This window comes from Cryptomeria japonica, chromosome 6 (genome assembly GCF_030272615.1).
Source record: "Cryptomeria japonica chromosome 6, Sugi_1.0, whole genome shotgun sequence".
NCBI lineage: Eukaryota > Viridiplantae > Streptophyta > Pinopsida > Cupressales > Cupressaceae > Cryptomeria > Cryptomeria japonica.
In genome coordinates, this window is record NC_081410.1 from 326,542,196 (window position 1) to 326,569,010 (window position 26,815).

A 26,815-nucleotide genomic window follows, 5' to 3' on the forward strand; every position below is an offset into this window, starting at 1 on the left:
CTTGTAATATTTCTTAACATAACAATGAGAGCAATACAGTGATATGTGATAGCTTGTAAGTTTCGTGTTACACAAATTTTGACGGATACATAATATAATCAGTTATCTTTTCTTTGCATATGTGTTGTGGATTATTTCATTCATTGTTGGCAATTGCTTGTGATATTATCTAAAGAAGATAAGGTTATTCATATTCTTTGAGTGAGATTTATGTTGTATGTTATAAGGTTGAAATAAAAGTTCTTCTTGTGAATTATAATTGTTCTTTGCAGTGCTTACTTGGATGGTCCCTTAAAGGTAGGGTTAAATTCATTCAGGAAACTTATGATATAGGCATTCAATTGATCTCATAAGAAATAATAACTGACAGATCCATAAAAGGGGTGGGTTTAAAAACTGTCTCACAAGTTCACACAATAAGTCCTAAGGCAATATAAAGACTCTATAGCCTAGACAGCAAAGAAGGCACTGGCCATTTATAAATTACAATTTATCACCATATTCATCATATTTTACAAAAGGAGTAATTGAGTAGGAAGCATAGAGTAAGTTGGCAACAGTGTATATATATAAAATTCTAAGCACAAAGATCAAATCGCTTCCACAACAACAATCTTGAACTCATCTGCTATATCTCCATTCCAGGAACTTATGCCCTTCTGTGATAGGAGGAAGCTAGATCAAGATACTTAATCTGCTATAAAAGGCACTAGTCCTTGAAAACAACTAGTGAATAGGTACACCCGCCTAGGTCTTGCAGAGCCTAAAGTGAGAGAGTTAGTAACCAAATAGGTTCACTCTATAAGTTGGCCAAGTCAATTGGAGGGTTTGATCATAGGAGTTGGAATTTCCTTAGAACCTATCCAATCTATTGATTTGAGACCCAACAGATTGGCGACTCTGCTGGGGAAGAATTATTAAAACTCTGCTAGGGAAGAATCCATATAAAAAAAAAAGGAAACTTTCCTCTCAAGGAGAGAGGTGGCGGCTCTGAAGTAAGGGAGAAGAACATCAATGCATGGAATGAGATCAGTCACAAAAGGACAACCTTTATCCCAATTAGACTTCTCTCAATGAAAGAACAAAAACAAAGAAGAATCCATGAATGAATTCATGAGAGAAAGGTACAATCAGTATAAGTATGAAAACAAACAACATTCACCTTTAAAAGAAAAGGGTAAAGCAACTACTTCAAGCCCAGTGAATGAGGATTTGGTTGCAGCATATAGAGCCCAAAAGGGCCAAAATCAAGTTCCCCCTAGTTTTGAACATCATGAGGCATGATCCAGACAGGACACATCAACTTCATTAGGATCAAGTAAGGCAGATCCTGCAGATAGATTTGTAGATTTAACTAAGAAGATGATGGAGGCAGCTGCTGAAATGAGAGATTCTGGAAGGGTTCAGGAATGTTTGGAGTTATGTGCTAAATTAGGCATAAATGTTGGTGAGGATGAGTTTAATCAATATGTAAACAATTACGAAAGAAAATATACTCAGACAGGTCAGGGAGTGAGTAAAACAAAGAGTGCTGATTTTAAAGCTTATGAGAACCCCTTGTTCAGTAACAAACGGAATGATCATGTGCAAGCAAGTGCACCACCAGTCCAGAAAAATGTTCATAATAACTTTGCTACTCATAACCAGTTTCCACCTCAAGGTCAATTTTATAACCAATGTCCACCCCTAATCAATTTCAACATCAATACCAGAATCGATACCCTTTTCCTTATCAAAATCAAATGCCCTTATATGATAACATGAACCAAAACTTTAGGAACCCCCAAGGGGGACATGGGCCAATGAATATGGAATGGATGAGGTAGTTTGATTTCTTAGGAATGATGGTGTACCCATATCCTATCCCGAATGAGATCAGGACCGCAATACCAAGATTCACTGGAAGTAATGCAATTACGGGGGAAACTCATTGTAAGGCTTTTGATGCAGTAATAGAGGATTTTGGTTTACCACATGAAGATGTTAAGATCAGGTTATTTATGTAGTCATTAATAGAAGATGCAAGGGATTGGTTTAGAGCATTGCCTGATGCATCCATTAGAAGTCTTACAGAATTCAAAAGCTTATTCCTTGAACAGTATGGAGACCATAACAGCCCTGAATTTGCTTTGCATGAGATCATTAGCATCAAGAAGGAGAAAAATGAATCAGTGGTAGATTTTAACAAAAGATTTAATAGGGTTCTAAACAAAATTCCCAACAGGATGAAGCTAGTACCTGAGGTAAGCATTCTATGTTACATCAATGCTTATGATAGTAAAACAAACTATGAGTTGAGAACTAGAAATCCTAGAGACCTCCAGGATGTTATGAAAGCTGCCATTATTATAGAAAATAACAGGAAGGCCACTGGTAAAGTAGGAAAGAGAGAAGATGCAAGGTTGTACAATCCTAAAGCACCCAAAGCTAACAAGGATGAGGATAAGCTTGACAAAGTTTTGAATGCTCTAAAAGATCTATCTATGAGGGTAAACAAAACAGAGAAGCAGCAATATTATCATCCTGAAAGGCCTAGATTGCATGATATGCCCTATAACACTACATGGAAAGATGGAAGAATAGTAGACAGGAACCATAAGGATAACCAACAAGTCCCAGATCCCTTGAAAAGAATAGTGAACTACGCTCAAGATGATGACATGTGGTGTTATGCTTGCAATATGCCACATGCTCCTTCTTTGTGTGTTGTAGCAAGAGGATTGCAGAAGGAAGAGAATGGCTATGAGGAGCACATGGGAGACCCGACTGTTAACATGATATCCTTTGAAGGAGGATTAGATTCCATGAACATCAATCAGTGCTTTGTGTTACCCGTAATCACCAACATAGGTGAAGGTATTAAGCTCAGAATCCCCACTAAAGAAGAGAAAAGAAGAATTACAGCCTCTGCCGTTGCACAAGCAAAAAGGACTTACGATTTGAGGAACAGAATGGTGAATCTAGAGCAAGGTAAACCTGCTAGTCTTTTTATAAAAGAAATTGATGAGACACCCAAGCAAACAAATAAAGCAGCTAAGACTAAGGAAGTTGTACCAAAGAATAATAAAAGGGGTCTTGATGATCAAAAGGAAGAAATAACAAAATTTCCTTTAGCACAACACTCTACTTCATTTGATATTTCAAGTGCATTAACACAATTAAAAGTTTCTGTTCCATTGATGGAAATAATGAAGTTTCCTGAATACAGAGAGAAGACCTTGGAGATGATTTCAGGTATCAAAAAAGAAAAAGTAAAGGAACAGAAACAAAAGATTCCAAAGGGTGACAATAATGAACAAATGGCCCCAGTTATATATTTAGGGTCCACCATAACCAAAAACCCAACACAAGTAGACCCATTTTATCTCACTTTGGTGGTAAACAATAAGAAAGTGAAGAATTGTATGATCAACTCAGGAGCAGCCATAAATGTTATGCCTGTTGGAGTGATGAAAGAGCTTGGATTGGAAGTTGATACTACCTTTGGGAAGTGTTATGCCATGGACAACAGGTCGGTTCCAGTGGTTGGTATCATGAAGGATGTAGAATTCAAATTGGCAGCTTGTCCAGAAGCATCATACAAAACAGATATTACAGTGGTGGATGTCCCTCCAAACTATGGGATGTTGTTGTCTAGGCAATGGTCGAACATGATTGGTGGGTATGTGCAGTTAGATTTATCATATGCTACAATTCCAATCAATGGACATGAGGTAAAAATTGATAGGGAACCTCGGTCCACATATATCATAGAAGACATGGAAGAATCAACAAATCAAATATGCTTTTTGCAAACTAATATGGACAATTTCCAAGTGTAGTTGACAAAACCTAAGGTTGATGAATGGATCCCCATTGAAACATGTATAGCTGGAAAGGATGATCAAGTGTGGAAAATGTTCTTTGATGGATCTTGTAGCAAGGAAGGGAGTGGGGCTGGAATCCTATTTATTTCACCCACAGGGGAAACCTACAAATATTCTTTCAAATTGTTATTTGAGTGCACAAATAACATTGCAGAGTATGAAGCCTTGCTCACTGGTCTTAATATAGCAGTTAAACATGGAATTAGATTACTCAGCGTGTTTGGAGACTCAGAGTTAATAGTCTCATAGGTAAAGGAGAAGTATTCTTCAAAGCACTTAAGATTGAAACAGTATAGAAATGCTGTTTGGGATACTATAGAACTTTTTGATGCTTTTCAAATAAACTGGATAGACAGATCAAAGAACATTATGGTAGACTTTTTGGCCAGTATTGCATTGAAGGATAATGATATAACACTAACTGGGATATCTGAAGTAGAGATGAAAGTAAGACCATCTATTCCTGACAACTTATATAATTGGTAAGTGTTTCAAGATGATGCAGACCTGTTGAAATTCTTACAGTGTGTTGATCACTATCAGATTCAGGCTATAAATTTCAATGACTTTGTGGAAAAGACTGAAGGTAAAGAAACTTTATTTGGACATGAAATCATACAATTGAAGTCAAACAAATTACCAAGAGGCCTAATAGCATTAGAAAGGGCTTTCAATACTCAGGATGTGATTGAGACTAAAGGATCAACTATTAAAGAAAGTGATGTGGAACAAGTCAATTTAGGAAATGAAGAAACTCCCAGAAATGTTTTTATTGGGAAAAGGTTAACTCCTGCCATGAGGCAACAACTGACAACATTGCTAAAGAGGTATAAACATGTGTTCACATGGTCTTATGAAGATCTCAAAGCTTATAGAGAAGATCTTTTTCAGCATGAGATACCACTTAAGCCAGAAGCTAAACCATTCAGACAAAAGAAGAGACCTATTAATCTAACATTGTTACCAAAAATGAGGGAAGAGATCATAAAAATGAAAGATGCAGGGATTATTGAACCCTGTAGATATTCCACATGGGTCTCTAACTTGGTGCTAGTTAGAAAGAAGAATGGGGATATTAGATTGTGTGTGGACTTTAGAAACCTAAACATATCATCTCTAAAAGACAATTATCCATTGCCAAATATGGATAACATGTTGCAGAAGGTGATAGGGTGTGAGTTAATGTCTATGATGGATGGGTTTTTAGGTTACAATCAGGTGAAAGTTAAAGAAACTGAAAAATATAAGACAACCTTTACAACTCTGTGGGGCACTTATGTCTATGCATGAATGCCATTCAGATTGACTAATGCTGGTGCTACATTTCAAAGGGAAATGGATGTGGCTTTTGTAGAATTGATTGATATAATCATGGTGGTATACCAAGATGACTTAACTGCATACTCAAAGAAAGCCGAGGACCATTGTGAGCACCTTGAAAAGATATTCAAGAAAGCCTTACAGTATGGGATTTCCTTGAATCCTAAAAAATGCCACTTTGGTGTAGAAGAAGGAAAGTTACTTGGACACATAGTATCCAAGGAAGGGGTGAGAATTGACCCTGAAAGGGTGGCAGCTATCAATGAGATTCCCATTCCTCGAACCATCAAATCCATCTAGTAATTCTTGGGACAAATAAATTTTGTAAGAAGGTTCATTTTAAATTTTGCAGACATAATAAAACCTATAATAAGGATGTTAAAGAAAGGAGCCCAAATAGATTGGACTAAGGAAGCAATCGACTCCTTTATAGCAATCAAGAGAGCAATTTCAGAAGCACCAATATTGATCTCTCTAGATTTTAGCAAGCCTTTTATAATATTCTCATTCACCTCATGTCACACAATAGCGGCAATGTTGCTACAGAAGAATCAAGAAGGGTATGAGCAGCCAATTGCATATTTTAGTAAGTCTTTGAGCCCTTCAGAAATAAAATATGAGTTGAATGAAAAGCAAGCTTATGCCTTGGTCAAATCAGTAAAATAGTTTAGACCATACTTAGTAGGGGCTAAAGTTATAGCATATGTTCCCAATGCAGCAGTGAAAGATATCTTCAGACAAACTGAGGTCATGGGCAAAAGATCTAAATGGATCAACCAAATACAAGAGTTCAACATTGAACTCAAAATTTCACAAGTTATCAAAGGTCAACGATTGGCCAAACTCATGATAGGAATTGAGATTGAGGAGTCTCGTGTAAATCAAGTAGGGATGGAAGAAGCTAATTTCAGCATTGAGAGTACAGCATGGTACACTGATATCATGTATTACCTTAAGCACTTGAAATGTCTAGATGGTATGACTAATAATCAGAGAAGAAATCTAAAGTTGAAATCTGCAAAATATGTGATTGTCAATGGGGACTTGTATTGGAAAAACAGAGATGGGATATTATTATTATGTCTAGATGACTACCAAGCAAAGAAAGTTCTTCAAGAAATGCATGATGGGGTTTGTGGTGGTCATTTTCTGGCTAAGACTACTGCACACAAGATATTGAGAGCTGGATACTTTTAGCCATGTGTCTTCAATGACTCTTACAGATATGTCAGAAAGTGTGAAGCTTGTCAAAAAATTTCAGGCAAAATGAAATATCAAGGGTCACTCCCATTAAGACCAATGCTAGTTGAAGAACCATTTCAACAATGGGGAATAGATTTCATAGGAGAGATATCAGAAAGATCCAGTGGAGGACACAGGTGGATATTGGTCGCTACTGACTATTTTACCAAGTGGGTAGAGGTAATACCCACTAGACAGGCTACTAGTAAAGTAGTAATAAAATTCATAATGGAGAACATTATCACTAGATTCGGTGTTCCTACAAAGATCATCTCAAACAATGGTATGTCCTTTAGGTCTAAGGAATTCAACACTTTTTGTGAAGAATATGGCATCAAAATATCTCATTCTTCTCCTTACCACCCTTAAGGGAATGGGCAAGCTGAATCAAGCAACAAGAACATCCTAAAGATCATTAAAAAGATGCTAGGACACAACAAGAAGGCATGGGATTCAAAGTTGAGTTTTGCATTATGGGCAGATAGAATAACAGTGAAGAAATCTACAGGAAAATCTCCATTTGAGTTGGTTTATGGCAAAAGAGCCAGATTGCCTTTGGACAATCTCCTGCCTGTACATAGATTCATGACACAAGAAGGGATAGATGCTGAAGATCCTTCACAAGAGAGGATGATGTAGTTAGTAGAGCTTGATGAAGTCAAAACAGAGGCTCAGAAGTAGAATATCAAAATCCAAAATCAGATGAAGAGATTGTATGACAAGAGGACAGCCGATAGGAAATTTTATGTGGGTGATTGGGTCTTAATGTGGAATGCAAGAAGTCAAGATAAAGGGAAGCATGGCAAACTTGAGGCCTTGTGGACCGGACCATATGTGATTATGGATAAAAAAGGGGAAGATTCCTATTTGATCCAAAGTACAACAAGGGAAGTCCAAGAATTGCCAGTACATGGACAATTTTTGAAAAACTTCTTCTCTTGATATGTTCTGTTATATGTACAATAGATTAGGATCCACTTCCATTGTAAATACCATGGCTTGTCAAAATGTATCCTTGCTAACCAGAGATTCTGAATTCTTGAAGACATACACAATATGCCTCCATCCTCAGTCAGATCCCCTATTGAACAATATATTTGAAAATCAAGAAGTCTTCCCAAAGGCATGAGTGCTAAAGGGTCATCGGCCAAAATATCATATCGAGCATCTCAGAAAAAGTTTCACCGAAAGGATAGTTTCATTGAAATAAAGCATAAAGTATAAAAAAATAAAGATGTCTTCGGAAAAATATCTATTTTGGTAAATAAAGAAGCTGCTCATTGATATTCCAGTTTCATCGAAAAGTGAAAAGCAAAAAGCAAAAGGTGAAGTCGAGGAAATACAACTGCCGAAGAGACTTAAAAAACATTCATCGAAAAGCAAATCTCATCGATAAAATTATATCGAATAAAAACAGAGGGGTTTCATCGATAAAAAGGACATCGAAGAAAAAAGGCTTTCAGAGGGCTTGCATGAACTTTCACCAAAGAACAGAACTCATCGAAATATGATTTCGATGAAACTCACAGATGACTCATCGAAAGAAATTTCATCGAAGAAAGAATGATTTTGAAGAGACTAGAAGATGGTTTTTTGACAAGGGCTATTCATCGATAAGGTGATATTGAGGGAAATGAACTTTCGATGAAAGATCAAAGTATTCAGCCAAAGACAAGGGTTTCATCGAAAAATCGATTCATGATCATTTCAGTTGAACAGTACTTCCCGCGAAGGAATTAAAAGCTCAAGTGCAGGATGTCACATCTGCAGTTAAGTTTAAACATTTGAATAGCTGTTATGAACACAGAGACATTAACTATTGCACAAGTTTCCCATACAATTACAGCTGAATTGATTGAATTTTTATAAGAACCAGATTGTTGCCAAAAGATAGAAAGTTGCAAGTAGTTTGCTGAAATCCGTAAATGACGATCAGAAGAGCTCAACAATTCTCCAAGTAAGTGTAATTTCTTGCATTAATTGAAATTATGGAACCTTCTTCTTCTTCTAAAAAGAGTAGAAAAGGAAAGGAATTGAATCCTGAAGAGAAGCCCAAATGATAGAAAAAGGAGGCTAGAGCTTTAATTCAGTATTTGCTAGACCAGTGCCTGACATCCAGTGTAAGGTCCAAAAAAATCAAGAGTGAAGAGGAAGGGTTGGAAGATAGATTTGAACATCTAGGAGACATATGGACTGAAATCAGAGGACATGAGTTGTTCTTATTTGGTTACAAGAGAAGGGATGCTCCTGAGCCTATGAGTAACCTGTGGAAGAAAAATTTGGGGAAATTGGCAGTTCTGAATGTATTTGTGGATGTCGAATTAATGAAAGCCTTAGTAGATTGTTATGATCCAAAAACCAAAACCATATGTGACTACCGGGGGAATCCTATGGTGGTAATTAACAAACAGACCATTGATATGGTGTTTGATCTAGACTGGGATGTGGAAGAGAAAATCGACATACAGAAGCTGTCACAAGAGTTCTTCAATTTAGAGGACATCTATAGGAAATGGATACTGCCCATTCACCGACCAAAAGTGGAAAAATCCTTAGTTCCATTCAGTAAAGATGACAAGGTGCCATTTGATGTCAACCAATTCCATCCATATTTCAAGTATACACACTATGCTACAGCCCAAGTATTAGGCTTAGAGGCTCACCCTCTCATGGATATTGGGGTTATGGTCCTATGTGCTGATCTTCAATCAAAAGACCCTAGGTTGTTTGACTATGCCACTTATGTTGCAGAAGCCGTAAATCATGGATTGGAAAAGTTAAAAGGCGATCTTGTAAATGTTCATTTCTCATTGTATTCCTTATTAATGCACATTATTCTTTATTGTGGACAAGAAGTCAATTTCTGGTCTGATGATTTTAGCATCAAAATTTATGATAAAAATGGTTTGAAGAAACCAGTCCAGTTATGGGTTTCTGCATGGGATCAGAGATTTATAAACAACCAATATTGGCACTTTCAGGAATATTTTGTAAAACCACTTAGCGCAGCCTTCGGATAACATAGAGATTATACTTTATCTCCATAAATTAAGAGATTCCTTAGGCCAAAAGACTTCTCTCCAGAGTCTCAGATCGATCACAACTGGGGTGACTAGTATTGCCACCTTAATCATATAGAAATCAGGGTATTCGGGTATGAAGGAAAGCCATACATGCTTCCAATTACAGTGCCAAATAGGGTGGCTAGCCTAGAGATTGTAAGACAATTATCTGTTGTCAGTGCCAAACATCTTACAGATTTTGGTAAACAATCCATTGTGCCAGGATTACTAGTCTTTTTTTATTTTATTGTTAAAAGTTCCAAAAGTTATCATTTACTTCAAAATAAATTAGATTACTATGGCATGACTCTGGGTGATCCTAGAGAGAACTTTGATCCTAAGGGATATATAAGAGCTGCAAGGGCATCACTAAAACTAAAATCCAGAATACATGTGGCTCAAATGCCAGATGATTTAATCAAGAACCTTGAAAGGGAAGATACCAAGGTTTTGAGAGAAAGAAACGAGATGACTTGGGAAGCCTTCAAGTGGAAAAGAGCAAGGGGGATGGTGGATGGAGACCTACTTGGAAACCTCCGAGATCCTTTGGAGATAGCCAAAAAACTACTTCAGCATGAGGCAGAGATTATGCATAGAGTATCCCCACAGTTCCTCCATTTTGTCAACACTGAAAAAGATAGTAAACCATTGGCTCACATGTCTCCGAAATCAACTGCTAGTAGCATCCCTGCTGACTCCCGTAGAGAAGATTATCCACCTGGTTTTGAAGTAGAGGTAGATGTGGAAACTGGTGATTTTAATATTAGGGATGTAGTTGACATAAGGATGACAGAGCATGAAAATTTTGTTGCGGATGACAGATTCGCTTCTTCTAGAGAATTCCTTTCATTCCTATACCAGTACAAAGGGGCTCATGTGAAACGAAGTATGGCTGGAAGAATAGAAGAAGAATAGATGAGAAGGCTACAAGATGAGATAGATACCCTTATGAAAGATATGACCCCAGAGAAAGGGAGGAAAATATTAAAGGAGGCTAGAGTTATCATATTTTCAGGTTGGGATATAAATTCAGCACTTCTGTTTGATGGATTCTTGAAGAAGCAAGACACTAACCAATAGGTATTGCCTCAAGAGATAGATAAATTGTTCATGGGCTCGTGGTATGATCCTGATCAAAAGGCTCTCCTACAATGGGCATTATATCCGAGAGGAAAAAGGTCAATTATTGTGGATGTTGAAGAAACCTTTGGACACCTTATGGTCCATCAGGTAGGAAAGACTGACCCTAGGGTCACTACAAAATTGAACCTAGATGTCCAGCAAAAGATGGATAAATTGGTTAATGATATCATTGAACATCGATTCAACACCATGCTTATACATGTTGAACATTATTGGAGGGTTTACACTGGAACCATAAAGGCATTACGAGAGCATGAAAGGTTAAAAGCATGATTGCATGAAATGATAAACAGTGTTGATGTGATCACGCTAGAAGAAAAAATAGAAGGGACTTTGTTTATGGAGAATCATGTTAAATTTGAAGATATGCTAAAAGGAGATCTGAAAGAATTGGATGATGGGAACCCTATTGGAATGCCCTTGATTTATAAGGAAGGAGAATTAACGTCTATGGAGGAATGGCAGAATGAACTTATAAGCATCAAGGATCGAGCTCTGATGAGATTGGATCGAAGCAAAGACATGGCCCCTACCATCAACCAGATGATGTTCGAATACCTTTCACAAGGAGAAGAATTAAAGAAAGAGAGCATCAAGATTAAAAATTTTAAAGAAGATGACTACATCCATCATTTAGGGATGCTTAATCTCTTTTTACTTAAGTTTGTTAGGAGTGTTCAAGTTGACAGTTAATATTTTGAAAAGACATGTCTTTTCATAAACAACATTCGTTCTCATATATATATGAGAAATATTTCTTGTAATATTTCTTAACATAACAATGAGAGCAATACAATGATATGTGATAGCTTGTAAGTTTCTTGTTACACAAATTTTGACAGATACATAATATAATTAGTTATCTTTTCTTTGCATATGTGCTGTGGATTATTTCATTCGTTGTTGGCAATTGCTTGTGATATTATCTAAAGAAGATAAGGTTATTCATATTGTTTGAGTGAGATTTGTGTTGTATGTTATAAGGTTGAAATAAAAGTTCTTCTTGTGAATTATAATTGTTCTTTGCAGTGCTTACTTGGATGGTCCCTTAAAGGTAGGGTTAAATTCATTCAGGCAACTTATGATATAGGCATTCAATTGATCTCATAAGAAATAATAACTGACAGATCCATAAAAGTGGTGGGTTTAAAAATTGTCTCACAAGTTCACACAATAAGTCCCAAGGCAATATAAAGACTCTGTAGCCCAGACAGCAAAGGAGTAATTGAGTAGGAAGTATAGAGTAAGTTGGCAACAGTGTATATATATAAAATTCTAAGCACAAAGATCAAATAGCTTCCAAAACAACAATCTTGAACTCATCTACTATATCTCCATTCTAGGAACTTATGCCATTCTTTGATAGGAGGAAGCTAGATCAAGATACTTAATCTGCTATAAAAGGCACTAGTCCTTGAAAACAACTAGTGAATAGGTACACCCGCCTAGGTCCTGCAGAGCCTAAAGTGAGAGAGTTAGTAACCAAATAGGTTCACTCTATAAGTTGGCCAAGTCAATTGGAGGTTTTGATCATAGGAGTTGGAATTTTTTTAGAACCTATCCAATCTGTTGATTTGAGACCCAACAAGGCCTCTTAAAACTAGTTTTTTAGGGCTTGGGTGAAAATGGTCTAAAAGACTCCCAAACAACTTTGAATTTTCTTCAAATTTACACCTATCCCTAAAGGATTTTTGTGGTTTTGGCCCCTAGTTTCACCATAAAATGCATGAACCCCAAAATCAGGGTTTTGAAGGGTTTACTAGGCCTTTAATCAATAGTGAATGAACAAGTTGGGGTTTACTAGGCCTTTAAGCTAGGTTGCTCCTGGAATCACCTAAAATAAGGTGAAAGTCATACTTAAACTCCTCTCCAACAAGTGAACCTGCATATGTACAATATATGGGTGGTTCCCTACCATGTACCAACTAGCCATGATGGTAGCATGTGTGGAACTCATGGGGCAACCATATTTACAAGAAAACTACTATATACAAGCCAAAACTGACTGTTTACAAACTTAAACAAGAAAATGCCAATGAATAGTATTTACAAGACTCTAAATTGAACAAACAACACAATAAAACATAGGATTAACTCAATGCATTGTTGGATCAATGGATTCAATCCATATTCAATTGCAAAATGAGTAAAATCAAGCCAAAATGTTGCCAACAAGACTAAAAATGAGTAGTTTCAATTGTTGAACTTACATTCACACACTTCTCCAACCTTGGTAAATGTGAAAGAGAGGGTATATATAGGTTTCCCATGTGTGGAGTCATCCTAGGGTGTTAAACAATCCCTAACTCCAATGCTAACCTCTTTAGGACAAAAGTTGTCATGACAACTTTTTACAACTTTGCAATTTTTGAACTTTTGGTCTTTCCAACCTACAAGACCTATTAAAAGTCATCACATATGACTTTTCAAACATTTCTAAGACCTATTTAACCCTGCCTAATTCTTATGCCAAGTTTTGACACTTTTGACCTTCAAGAAGGTCAACTACCTACTCAAACCCACTATTTACACAAAAATGCAAACCTAAGAAGAATGAACTCAACCTAGGCCTATATTGACACAAAACTCTAACTCTTGGACCCTATTGGAGTCCTTATTCACCACTAACTTGGCTAGGGTTAGTACAAGCCAAAATTGAAAAAACTAAACAATCTAAGTCCTAGGTGCTCCTGCACCATTCTCCCAAACAAAAGAAGATCATGTCACCTTCTTAGGAATTAGATTCCGATCAATTCCAAGCTTCTTAAACTTTGTCTACATCACCCATGTAGCTTCAACATCATCCATAGCCTACCATTTAATTAGGTGCTCCCAATAGGCTTGATGCCTTGTCTTCTTGGCAATCCTTGAACTCAACACCTTCTCGGCCTTTGGATTTGGTTTGGCTGGTAACTGAAGGTTGTTCACATCAAATGAAATCTCTGAGTGATTGCAATCTGAACCTTGAACTAGTCCCTTGTATGCAACTAAGTCTACTATATTGTAAATTGTTGACAAGCCCATGTCACTAGGTAGATCCACTTTGTAGGCATTTTCTCCATACTTGGCTAGAATGACACATGGACCTATCCTTCTCATTTGTAACTTGTTTGGAACTCCTTGCTGTAGCCTTTCTTTTTTTAGGTGCACCATGACAAGATCTCCTACTTTAAATTTTAGATTCTTCCTCTTTTCATCAACTTTTTGTTTGATCTTCCTTGTGTTCTCCATTAATGCTTGTTTAACTGATTCATGGACTTCCTTCATTGATTGAGAAAAGTCCTCTGCATATCCACTTCTTGCTATTGCACTTTCTAAGTCTCTCAACTCCAAAATGCATCTTGGGTGCACACCATAGACCACTTGAAAAGGGATCTTACTGGTAGTCCTATTTATGGTGTCATTATATGCATATTCACCTTGTGAGAGTACTTGATCCCATGTTTGAGCATATTCCTTAGTAAGGCACCTTAACAAGTTTCCCAAGCTTCTATTCACCACTTCGGTTTGCCCATCTGTTTGATGATGGTAGGCTAATACAAAAGAGAGGTTTGTGCCAATATTTTGCCATAGTGTCTTCCAAAAGTGACTCATGAACTTGGAGTCCCTATCTGAAACAATGCTCATGGGTAAACCATGTATCCTCACCACCTCTTTGAAGAACAATTGAGCAATTTGGCATGCATCATGAGTAGTCTTGCAAGGTGCAAAGTGAGCCATTTTGCTAAATCTATCCACAATGACATAAATGTTGTCATATCCCTATTTTTTCCTTGGTAAACCTACTACAAAGTCCATGATAATGCATTCCCAAGGTTTATTTGGTATGGGAAGAGGTTGGTATAAACTGACATTTGTAGAAGTACCCTTGGCCTTTTGGCAAACTATGCAAGTCTCCACATATTTCTTCACATCTTGATTCATCTTTGGCCAATAATATTATCTTTGAACCAACTCTTGAGTCTTATTGACTCCAAAATGTCCACTAAGGCTGCCATTATGCTTCTCTTAAATAAGGTTTTCTCTCATTGAGCCTCTAGGCACACAAAGCTGCCCACCTTTGAACAATAGTTCATTTTGCAAAGTAAAATCAGAATAATCACTATGGAAGTGATTTTGGTACTCCTTATACACCTTGTAGACATTTGAGAAGTCTTCATCCTCTGGGTACAAGTCTCTAAAACTATCCACACCTATGCTTCTCAATTGGATTTCTTGGACTGTCAAAAGTCTTCTACTCAATGCATCAACTACCCAGTTTAACTGCCCTTTCTTGTGCTTAATGGTGAAGGTATAATCCTTCATATACTCCACCCATTTCATGTGTTTATGACTGAGTTTATCTTGTGAGTTTAAGAAACTCAATGCTTGGTTGTCCGTATAGACCACAAATTCTTTAGGGAGGAGATAGTGTATCTATTTCCTCAATGCCTGCATTAAAGCATACAACTCAAGATCATAAGAGGAGTACTTCCTCTTGGCATCACTTAGCTTCTCACTATGGAAATCTACTGGTATTTCTTCTTGGCTTAGGACAACACCTATTGCAACATTTCTTGCATCACATTCTACAATAAAAAGTTTCTCAAAACTAGGCAACACTAGCACCGGTTGGGTAGCTATCTTCTCCTTCAAGGTTTCAAAATCTTTATTTTCTGCTTCACCCCATTGAAACTTTTCCTTTACTCCACCTCTAATGGTATCTAGCATTGGTGCACATATAGAACTGAATTTCCTAATGAACTTCCTATAGTTCTGAGCTAGTCCATGGAAGCTTCTCACCTCTGTTGCTATCTTAGGAGTAGGCCAATTTACAATGACTTCAACCTTTCTTGGATCCATCTTGAGGTTTCCTTGAGATAGCACAAACCCAAGGTAAACCAACTCCTTCTTGACAAACTCACACTTATCCAAATTCATGGTTAGCTTTTCATCATACAATCTTTGTAATACATCTTGCAAATGATTAATGTGATATGCCCTATCTTTACTGAAAATGAGAATATCATCAAGATATGCTACCACAAATTTACCTATGAAGTCCTTCATCACCTCATTCATGAGTCTCACAAAGGTTCTTGGAGCATTAGATAAGCCAAATTGCATTACAAGCCACTCATAAAGACCCTCAGTAGTCTTAAATGTAGTTTTCCATTCACAACCCTCCTTAATCCTAATTTGATGATAGCCACTCTTAACGTCAATCTTGGTAAAGTACTTGGCTTCCCCTAAACAATCCATTAGGTCTTCTATTCTAGGAATAGGGAACCTATATTTGATGGTTATCCTATTTATGGCTCTATAATTAGTACACAATCTCTGAGTACCACCTTTTTTTGGTGCTAACATGGTAGGGACAACACAAGGGCTAATACTTTTCCTAATTAGGCCTTGGTCTAAGAGCTCTTGGATTTGCTTGGCAATTTCAACGTTTTGTTGAGGAGTCATTTTATAAGCTGCCTTATTAGGTAAGGATGCTCTGGGAATGAAGTCTATTTGATGGCTTATGGTTCTTTTAGAAGGTAAGGTGGTTGGCTATCCTTCACTTACTATGGCTTTGAATTTCTTCAACAAATCTTGCACCTCTAATGGAAAATCTTGCTGCTCTTTCTTGTCTTCCTCTTTGGGCTTCATCATAAGTGCAAACCCTATACCTTCACCTTCCTCAAATGTCTTTAAGAACTATTTTTCACTCACCGAAAGAACATTAGGACCTGCTACCCTCTTTTCACCTTCCTCAATGATAGACTGAATCTTGAATGTGACTCCATCTTTCTTGAATGAGTATGCATTCTTGGCTCCATCATGGATAGCTTGTCTATCAAATTGCCATGGTCTTCCCAATAGAATATGGCATGCATCCATGGGTAGGACATCACATAGCACCTTGTCCTTATACCTTCCAATGGTAAAATCCACCCATGCTTGCTCATTGACTAGGACATGTTGGCCTTTGTTCAACCAAGTGACTCTATAGGAATTGTTGTGAGGTATCCTTTGCAATTTGAGTTTTCTCACTACCTCTTCTGACACAATGTTGTTTGTAGACCCTGAATCAATGATCACTTTGCACACTTTATCCATAATCTTGCATTTGATCCTAAATAAGGACCTTCTTTGGCTTGGCTCTTCTCTGGCTGGTTCTTTGATCAATGTTCTCCTTATCATCAAGTTGTCACCTACCTCTAACTCTAAGGCAACTTCTGAAGTCTTGCTGCTTGAAGACTCTTCTTGAAGATAACTCACTCTTCTTTCGCCACCATGTGATGATGATCCCTTCTCTAGACACCTATATGTTGGATGACCAAGTTGGTTACAATGGTAACAATTCACTGTTACAAAATATGAAGAACCTCTACCTTGGCCACTAGATCTTCCTTTGAAACCACTATCAGATCCCCTTCCTCTATTGAATCCCCCTTTACTACTGCCACTATCTTGTTTCTTAGTGAGTTTAGACTCTCCTTGTGTTCTTTGTTCATAACTTTTTCCTCCAAAGCCTCCTCTATGGCCTCTATTGTCTTTTTCTCTATCCCTACCCCTATTGTTGCTTGAGTCATGTCTTCTTTTCAATTTTTCCTCCACCTTAAGGGCAAGTTGGTAGGTTTGATGGACTATTTTTGAGCTCATTAGATTGATTTCTTCTTGGATGTTTCACCGTAGACCATTTAGGTACCTAGCAACCTTGAGACTCTCTTCTTCCACCGCATGAGATCTAAGGCTAAGTTTGTGAAACTCCTTCATATAGCTACTGACATCAAGATTTTTTTGTCTTAATTTTTGCCTCTTCCTATGAATTTGTACTTCATAGTCATCAGGGACATAGACTTCTTTGATTTTGACTAACATTCCTTTCTAAGAAGAGATGGGTGCTTTGCCCATTTTCTTCCTTTCATCTTGCACAAATTTCCACCATGTGTGAGAAGCTCCTCTCATCCTTGACTTGGCTACCTTGACTCTCTGGGCTTTAGTTATGCCTTCACATTCAAAATGGTTCTCCATGCCATCTATCCACTCTAGGACCACTTCTGCCTCCATCTTACCGGTGAACAATGGCAATCCTTCCAATGATTTGTCACTCAAGGCCTTCAATTCCTTCAAGAAAGGTTCTTTCTATAGGATAGGATCAAGTTCAGGTATCTTGTCTATCTTTGGCACTTCTTTACCCTTCCCTTTTGCTCCTTCCACCTTTACCAACACTTCATCTTTCTTGGTTTCTACCTCTCCAAGCTTACTCTCCAATTCTAGCAACTTCTCCTTCAGGAGTCTATTCTCTTCCTCCTGATCATCCACTTTCTTTTCCAACTTTGCATTGGTCACCATGTTGTTGTCTCCTATAGATTCCACTGAGGACATCTTCTCACCTATCCCAAATCTTATAGGCTATGATACCAATTTGATGGGGTTTACCTAGGTTTCTCAACACTTCACCTAGCTGGTGTTTCTCAATTGCACCAACTCACTAGGCCTAGTTGCTCTCTAGACCATAAAGTCCTTCTCAATCTCTAGGGATTGATTCTTGACCTTTCTAAGGTGTTTTCTTCAAGTGTTTTGGCTAGGAACCCTACCAATTCACAGTGCTTCTTAGGTGCTCAATTATGCCTTCTTGGCTTCAACTTGTCAAACTGACCTCCTGCTATTGTGAGATGATGCAGGGGTGTGGATGTGTCTACTAACAAGTTTTGTATGTATTTTGGGTCCATTATTGGCTTTCAATCATTAGGTTTCTTACCGATTCCAAAATCTTGCCTAGAAAAGGGCTACAAGGAATTAGCCCCAATTAGGCTTCCTAAAACCGTTTTTTTAGGGCTTGGGTGAAAACGGTCGAAAAGACCCCCAAAAAATTTTGGATTTTCTTCAAATTTATATCCCTAAAGTTTTTTTGTGGTTTTGGCCCTTGGTTTCACCGTACAATGCATGAACCCCAAAATGAGGGTTTTGAAGGGATTACCAGGCCTTTAACTAATAGTGAATGAACAAGTTGGGGTTTTGGTATCAAAAGGATTTGTCAAAGATTATCCTTGAATAGAAAAATATTACCTAACTCCATGGACCCCTCTAAACTCTAAAATGGTGATTTGGCACACACCCCTGCACTTAGCACTTCATTTTTACCTTATTTCCTCTAGCCAGGTTGCTCCTAGACTCACCTAGAATAAGGTGATAGTCATACTTAAACTCCTCTCCAGCACTTGAACTTGCACATGTACAATTTATAGGAGGTTTCCTACCATGTACCAAATAGCTGTGATGACAGCATGTGTGGAACTCATGGGGCAACCATATTTACAAGAAAACTACTATATACAAGCCAAAACTAGCTATTTGCAAACTTGAATAAGAAAACACCAATGAATAGTATTTACAACTCTAAACTGAACCAACAACACAATAACACACATGAGTAACTCAATCCATTGCTGGATCAATGGATTCAATCCATATTCAATTGCAAAATGAGTAAAATCAAGCCAAAATGTTGCCAACAAGACTGAAAATGAGTAGTTTCAATTGTTGAACTTACACCACATACTTCTCCAACCTTCGTAAATGTGCAAGAGAGGGTATATATAGGTTTCCCATATGTGGATTCATCCTAGGGAATTAAACAATCCTGAACTCCAATGCTAACCTCTTTCGGACAAAAGTTGTCATGACAACCTTTTACAACTTTGCAATTTTTGCACTTTTGGTCTTTCCAACCTACAAGACCTATTCCAAATCATCACATATGAATTTTCAAACATTTCTAAGACCTATTTAACCCTCCCTAATTCTTATACTAATTTTTTATATTTTTGACCTTCAAGAAGGTCAACTACCTACTCAAACCCACTATTTACACAAAAATGCAAACCTAACCTAGACCTACATTGACACAAAACTCTAACTCTTGGACCCTCCTAGAGTCCTTATTTACCATTGACTTGGCTAGGGTTAGTACAAGCCAAAATTTTAAAAATTAAACAATCTAAGTCCTACGTGCTCCTGTACCAGAAAGTGAACTATACAATTGAGTCTTATGACTATGTTATAAATCATATCTTTGAAAGTGATTCTCATGTGAATGTGATTACTATCAATAATAAATCTGATTGCAATGTGACAACACAACATGGAAAATTCACTCTTGAAGGAGTAGCACATATTATATCCTCCATGACTAATCAATACAATGTCCTTGATCAGCTTAAGAAAACACCTACTCATATCTCTATCCTAGAGATTTTACATTTGTCACCTACCCATAAAGAAATTTTGGAGAAAGCTCTACAAGAAACCAATGTATCTTGAGATCTTAATCCTACACAGTTTCAAGCACGAGAGGACACTTAATCATGACCCATTTCTTGTCTTTTACTGAGCATGATGATCTTGCTATAACCCAGCCTCATAACACCCCTCTTCATATAGAAGTCCTTGTACATAAGCACCGAATAAAATGAGTCCTAATAGATGGAGGGACTAGTTCAAATATATGTAGTTTTAAATTAGTCCTTGTATTATGATTTTTAGAGAATATTGTTGATCCAAAGAAAAAGATCACAATCAAAGCCTATGATAAGGAAGAGAGAGCATCAAAAGGATCTATTGTCTTGCCCATTAGAGTTGGACCAGTGGAAAAAGATGCGGTGTGCCAAGTACTTGATCTTGATCTAGCATATAACATACTCCTTAGATGACCTTGGATAAATGAAATGCAAGTAGTTCCTTCCACATATCATCAATGCCCAAAATTTCCTTATAATGGTCAAGAAGTTACAATTAAAGGAGATTCCAATCCTTTCCAATATTGCAATACCATCAAGCCAAAACCTGAAGTAATTGTCTTGAACAATTGCCCGGTTTCACCTCCTATCTCACAAGTTGATCCAACTTCAGAACCTTCAACATCTAAAGCAGTTGAATCCACATCTAAAGCAGTGGAATCCACATCTAAAGTAGTTGAACCCAAGATTACAATCAAAGATCAAGGTATGGGAGAATATTTTATTAAGCAAACCTTTTGTGTTTCATAAACCCCACCTTCACTTAAATCTTATGGTAAGCTAGTGTTGGGTAGACAAACACCATTTTATTCTAGGAAATAGTTGAATGATAATTTTATTAGATGGGGAACATTATCAAAGGAGACTGATGAAAAATATATTAAGGAATGGTTATATAAAGAAGATGAAGATAAGGCAGATACATCAAAAAAAGACATTCAATTACCTCTTGAACAGTATGGAAAAGGGTTCACTATAATGAAAAAGATGGGATACGATGGCCATGGTCCCATTAGATTAAGAAAAGAACGAATTGTGGAACATATATAACTTGCTTCACAAGATCCTAATGAAATAAAAGGATGGGGATATAATGAAGATGTTGAGGAAGCTACACATAATTTGTATGAGAAGATTCAAGATTTACAAGAAAATAGTGAAACTGATTCTCATGAATGGGAAGGGCTTTCAGAGGTGTCTTCTAACAACAAGAAAATATATATAATTCACTCATACAATATACCAAACAATGAGGGACTTAGTTCAAGTTATAGACCATTAGAGAAAGAATCAAAAAATGCTATGACTGACTCTCATGAGGAGGATTAGATATCAGATGAACTAGACAACCTTGAGGTGGTTATCGATCTTGAAATTGAAGATATAGTCATTGATCTTTGAAAATTTTATATTCTTACTATCATGTTTGTTGATACCAATGAGCCTAATTGATGTAGTAACATCCCTGGTCTATGAGCAATCTTGCATCAACCAAAAATATTTTCTTTCAATTTAGTTCTTGTTCAGTTCAGTGTGTAGTTTTCTATGTCCCTACCGATAGGTGTCGGTAGTAGCTTTCTTTTCATTGCAGATCCTATTTTTGGTTTCCAAGCTGGTTCATGTGCTTAATTCCATATTTTCATTCCAATTGGATTCTTTTCTAGCTAGTTATCACTCCTAGTTGACTATTTTTGGGTTCCAAGATAGTTCTTGTGCTTACCGGTTGGTCTTCCTTCATTTCCAGAGTGGTTTCTTAGTGTGTAGATCTATTTGGGGTCTTGTCTGATGTTCTTTGGCATGTGGCCAACCTTCTTTCTGATCTGTACTTCTTGGTTATTATTTTCTGGAAGAATTTCTTTAATTCTTAGGGCCAACCTAGTTACACGTTTCATTTTCCTGCATTGGTAAAAGTAATGTTTTGTGGCCGACCCAGATATGTTTTGGAGGGTATATATAGGGTATTATGTAATCATTTGTAGGACATAGGAAGCAGAAATCATAATAAGGATTGAGATTCGTGATTAGTGATCCAGTTGATTCTGAGAGTCCTAGATAGATTGTATTTGGCTTGTAGCCTGCATGTAACCGGTTGACTACCAGATATTCTATGATGATTGTATGATGATAACTAGTTGGTTGCTGGAGGTTCTAAGACAATAATATGATCTTTTTCAATAATCTTGCTATTTTTTCTTGTTGCTTTCATTGTGTTACTCTTGCTACATAAGTTGGTCAGTTCTCTTTTGAGGGTTTAACTAGTTATGGTTGCATCAATTGATATCAGAGTTGGTTATGAACTAGTTGGTAGAAGAGTTGTGGATAGATCACCAATTGGAGGTAGGCTACATGTGTGTTCATTAGATCACCAAGTAAGAGGCGATTGAAACTGATAGTCAGATTGCCAAGTTGAGGTAGTTCACCAAAATAGAAGAGGAGATGTCATCTAGAAGGATGAAGCTCTAGAGGGTAGAGAAGATGATGAAGGACTTAAAGAATGAGGTGAGGAACAAAATATGGAACACATTGGCTAGTTTGCGGAAAAACCCTGAATCTGAGGATGAGTATGAAGAAGTCGGTGAAGATCTTGAAGTAGAAGAAGCAGAAGGACTGAAAGATGGAAGAGAGGAAATATTCTTAAGAGCAGTGGTGCAAGCGAGTAAAGTTCATAAAGTGGAAATTTCAAACTTTTATGGAACACTGAACTCGGAGGATCTAATTGATTGGATCAGAGAGTTGGAGGATTACTTTGAGTTTGAGGATGTCAAGGACCTGTAGAGAGCTCGGTTGGCACAAACTAAGTTGAAAGGGAATTCTGCCTTAAGGTGGAAAGAATTGCAAAAAGACAAAGTGGAGAATGGTGAAATGAAGATTACTCAGTGGAAATAGATGGTTGCAAGATTGAAGGCCAAGTTCATACCAAGAGACTATGAGTTGGAATTGTTCGAGAAGTTGCAGAACCTTAAAACTGAGAAACATGATAGTGAAAGAGTACACTGAGGAATTATACAAGGTGCTGATTAGATTTGGACATAGAGAGATGGATAGAGAAAAGGTGGAGAGGTACATAAATGGACTTGCATTTAACATTCAGGATGAGATGAGTATGTTGAGGGTTTCCACAATTGAAGAAGCTTACCTATATGCTTTGAAGGCTGAGGAGAAGGTGAGAAGAAGACAATCGAAAAACCCTAGAGGGAAGGAGAGGTTCAAGGGGTAGATGAGTACAAAGAAGAAGAATGTTGAAGAGGAATCAAAATCTTAGTGGAGTAAATAACTAGAATATAAAATACAGAGGAAAAGCAGTGGCAGTACCAACAAAGAATTTCTCGGCAAATGTTTCAAGTGTGGAGAAACCGGGAATAGATTTTATGAATTTAAGCAGGCAATGACAAGAAGTTGTGTGACAAATGAGGAACTAGAAGGTGAAGTTACCATAACTGACTATACACCAGAGCAAGGAGAATTCATTATGTTCAGAAGAGTCATGATGGAGCAGAGTAGTAAAGATACCAGATCTACTCAAAGAAAGAGTCTTTTCTGGACTATGTGCAAATTAGGTGGTAAGTGTTGCAAGGTTATTGTGGATAGTGGAAGTACTAATAATTTGGCATTTGAAGAGATGGTAGTGAAGCCTAGTTTGAAGAGGCTTGAGCATCCTTGCCCTTACAAGGTAAGTTGGTTACAAGATGATCAAAGGCTAGAAGTAAAGGAACAATGTTTGGTGAATTTTAATATTGGGCCTTTCAGGGATGAGGTGTTGTGTGATGTTGTATCTATGAGTGCTTGTCATGTCTTGCTGGGAAGACCTTAGAAGTTTGATAAAGGAGCTATTTATGATTGTAGAAGAAACCTAATCACTATTGAGAAAGATGGGCAAAAGCTCACATTGAATTCCTTTAAGGAGAAAGAGAAGGAGGTGAATAATCTGAGTCTTGAGAAAAGTTGTAGTACTAAGAAACCAGTTGAAGAGGTTATACTAGAAGATGACATGAGTCTATAGATGGATCTGATAGATAAGCCCGATGGAAAGATAGAACCGGATGACAAAAATATAATGGTGACAAACCAGATGAAGTCTTGTGGCAAAAACAAATCAAAGTTGCAAAAGAAAGAGAGAAGTAAGAAGAGGCAATGTGCAGACCTAAAGCAAAGGAAGAGAAAAAAAGGGAGTCAAGGGTTAGAGAGTCTAGTTTAGGTCCCAGAGGAGCTAAAAAAGAGGTTTGCAGATAAGGAAGATGTTTGGATCAGAAATGAGCATGGGGTATTTATCCCAAATCCTTTTCGATGTTCATGAGTTGGCTCTCATGGAACATCTCTTTCTACCTGGGGTGTCTGATGCAAGAGAATCCTTGATCTATTAGCATTCTTGCATCAACCAAAAATGTTTCCTTTCAATTTAGTTCTTGTTCAGTTTAGTGTGTAGCTTTCTATGTTCCTGCCACTCTATTCCTGTCGGTAGTAGCTTGCTTTTCAATGCAGATCCTATTTTTCAGTTCCTATTTTTCAGTTTCCAGGTTGGTTCATGTTCTTAATTCAATATTTTTTCAGTCCATTTGGATTCCTTTCCAACTAGTTATCACTCCTGGTTGACTATTTCTGGGTTTTGGGATAGTTCTTGTGCTTATTGGTTGGTCTTCCTTCATTTTTGGAGAAGTTTCTTGGCGTGTGGATCTATTTGGGGTCTTGTCTGATGTTCTTTGGAATGTGGTAGACCTTCTGACTGATCCACACTTCTTGGTTGTTATTTTCTGGAAGAATTTCTTTCATTCTTAGAGCCAACCTAGTTACACGTTTCATTTTCCTGCATTGGTAAATGTAATCTTTTGTGGCCAACCCAGATATGTTCTAGAGGGTATATATAGGGTATTATGTAATCATTTGTAGGACAGAGGAAGTAGAAATCAAAATAAGGACTGAGATTCATGATTAGTGATCCGGTTGATTCTGAGAGTCCCGGATAGATTGTATTTGGCTTGTAGCCTACATGTAATCGGTTGACTACCAAATGTTCTATGATGATTGTATGATGATAACCAGTTGGTTGCTAGAGGTTCTAAGACAATAATATGATCCATTTCTATAATCTTGCTATGTTTTCTTGTTTTTTTCATTATGTTACTCTTGCTGCATAAGTCGGTCAGTTCTCTTTTGGGGGTTTAACCGGTTATGGTTGCATCACTAATGACCTTCTTCTTGTGCACCCTAAACTTATAGATTGGGGGCAAGAAGACCCACTTGAACTCCAAAACTTTTCTAATGACCATGCTATCATAAAATTCTTGAATCCCATGGGTCTTTGTATGCAAGAGTTAGTGATACAAATTCAAGGGGGAAGCTCAATACTACAACCACATCTAGATAAAATGGAAAGCCTTTCTGTCATAAAAATGCAAAAATGAATAAAAGATTTGTTGGTGAAAACCATAATGTGGTAGTATTAGATCTTGAAAAAGTAAAAATAAAAGACATATCTGATGGTGAAAACCTCTTTGAGGCATGAAAGGATGGGAGGCTTGACATTATTCCCCAGCCAAAATACTAAGAAAGATCAGTCATCATAGAACCAAAAGTACCTATCAACATTGGAACAGAGGATAATCCTAAGAATCTCCATTTGGTAGTGTCATTATCACTAGAGGGAAATTTTATCAAGTTTTTCAAAGAAAACCAAATCAATTTTGCTTGGTCATATGCAGATATGTCGGGCTTAGATCCCAATTTTATCATGCATCACTTATCCATAGCTCTTGGGGTTAAGCCTATAAAACAAAAGTTGAGAAAAATGTATCCACATATAGATTTACTGGTCAAAGATGAGTTAAAAAAGATGCTAGATGTAGGATTTATCTGACTATTGATTATGCTGAATGGATTTGAAACACAGTACTTATTTCAAAGCCAGATAAGAACATCAGAGTCTACACAAATTTTTTGAGACTTAAACAAAGAATGTCCAAAGGATGATTTTCCTTTACCTAATATAGATATCATTGTGGACTTAACTTTAGGACAAACTATGTTATCTTTGATGGATGGCTTTTCTGGTTATAATCAAATAAGGATAGCCCTAGAAGACCAAGACAAAACAACATTTACTTGTCCCTAGGGGACATACTATTGGAATGTCATGTCATTTGGACTAAAAAATGCAAGAGCTACATATCAGAGAGTAATGCCAACAATCTTTCATGATATGATACACACATTTATAAAAGATTATGTTGATGATATTCTAGGAAAATCATATACCAAAGAGGAGCATCTTAGAATTTTGCACAAGATTTTTAATTGGATGGAGAAGTTTAATGTGCATTTAAATCCCCAAAAGTGTTGGCATTTGACTAAACCAGTAAAAACTGTTGTTGTTATGCAATCGGTATATGATTAGTTAGTAAATGTGATGAAGAGATTGTGATTCATGTTTGATGACTAAGTTTTGCGTTTTCATTGATGGCAACAATATTTTTTATGTCATCTAAATCTTAGAAGCCAACCGGTACAAAAGACAATTTTATAGAGAACCGGTAATTAGGATCTTGATCAGTAAACTTATTGGCCATTTGGAGGAATTTATTATGTGTTGCATTGATGTTTTGTCATTGATGTCAACACTAGCTATTTTGGATGCTTTACTAGCACCCTTCTGGTCCTGATAGATTGTGTGGTTTTGGGTTGGCTCTGGTATGATTTTATTATGAAATTGGCTTATTCATGCTACTCATGTTCATATTCAATCAGTTGGTTTTTTTCTGGTGATTGGATGCTATTCTATTTGCTTGGAAGCTTGGTTTGTGGTTTCGATGAGGGTTTCACTAGCAGAGCTTTGATGAAGATATTTGATGATATGCATAAGTGGTGTTGGTGCAGCTTTTGGTATGGATTCAGGATGTTGATGGTGATCATGTTCAAGACT